General features: G+C 39.0%; 1 long non-coding RNA gene across 1 annotated transcript in view; it reads left to right on the top strand.

Moving 5' to 3' along the window:
* Positions 1 to 633: 633 nt before the first annotated feature.
* The window catches only part of LOC107576949 (uncharacterized), a 2,277-nt gene continuing 1,596 nt past the window's right edge, over positions 634 to 1,314 (top strand). The window contains exon 1 of the long non-coding RNA XR_001608143.1: positions 634 to 762. This is a non-coding gene — a long non-coding RNA (uncharacterized lncRNA). The remainder of the gene's footprint in view (positions 763 to 1,314) is intronic.

The following is a 1,314-nucleotide window of genomic DNA, read 5'->3' as shown; positions in this document are numbered from 1 at the left end:
GTGCCCTTTAATATTAATAACTGCTGTTAGAACAGCTATACTAGCACTCGGTGTCAGTCAGTAATGGCTGTCCCGTCCTAACCGTGTTTGACGTGCAGTGGGTGGATTATTGACAGGTAACACGTGTTAGTGAACATGCCATATATAGCGAGCATGAACCTACTAATGGGTTTTAAAGTGCTAGACAATCGTGTAACGCTCTCAGACTTGAGGTTTTACTCAGTGAATCATTTACACTTAACCTAGCAGGGGTTTTCCATATTAAAGTCAACATGAAATCAAAATTGACTCTATTTTTCATTATTAATACGTGTTTGTGGTCTTGCACATTAATCCTGAATGCACATTATTATTAAGGAAAAATGGTTTGTCTTGACATTTTTTAGTTACAACGTAATAACTTTTCCGACTGATATCGTTTTTTAGAAGAATGTAATATTAATATATGTAAATTTATAAAAAAAATATACAGTATATCTAACATGATCATCAGGCTTTTGAGAAATGTTTGTAGTCCTCCCTTCACTATTTTCTCTTGTTAAAGATTTTCAAGTCACATTACAGAAGTTAAAAGATTTTTATTTGTTGGGGGGGGGTCATTATTTTGCTCAATTGCCGTGTTTTCACACTTGAACGTAACACTGTTTGACCTCACTCAGGACGTCTCTGGAGGAGCGACTCCAGCGGGAGCAGAGCTCAGGGAGGCTAAACCTCAGTGACACAGCAGTTGGAAGCAAACAGCTCACGTTCACTCTCAAAAAGGTAAGAATGAACATGGCCACCTGTGCAGACTGAGGCTTTATTCCACTCATTTGATTCTACTGATGATTCATCTGAAACATCTGCAGAATGCAAGTTGAAGAATGCTGAATGGGTTTTCATTCGTTACTGCGATATCTTGTTCTGTCTTTGACCCAATTTGACCACACCATAACCTTCATTCGACCAGACTCATTCCCAGCTCAGATTTCTGCTGACTCACAGCAAAGACTGAAGAATGGCTTCTGTATGCCCTGAATTCTCACCGTGGTTTTCTGTCCTTTGACCGCTCGCACGCCCGTTTAATTCCCATACTCCTCCTGTCTGTCGTACACACAAAATCACTTAGCTGCTTTGTTGGGTTGTTAAATGGACCTGAAAATATTTTAGTAACCGGATAGTTTGAGTAGTCTATATGACTCATGCAATATAATCCAAGTCTTCTGAAGTCATTTAATAGCTTGTGTAATTGTTCAGTGATGATTTACCCATTCTGCTGTAGTTCTCAAGGAAGCGTGACACAATTCATGTTCAAAGATTGGGGTCAGTACATTT

The sequence above is a fragment of the Sinocyclocheilus grahami genome, unplaced genomic scaffold, assembly GCF_001515645.1.
Source record: "Sinocyclocheilus grahami isolate Dianchi unplaced genomic scaffold, SAMN03320097.WGS_v1.1 scaffold4702.1, whole genome shotgun sequence".
Taxonomy (NCBI): Eukaryota; Metazoa; Chordata; class Actinopteri; order Cypriniformes; family Cyprinidae; genus Sinocyclocheilus; species Sinocyclocheilus grahami.
Note: the sequence above shows the minus strand (reverse complement) of the source record. Positions and strands in the feature narration are given on the sequence as shown.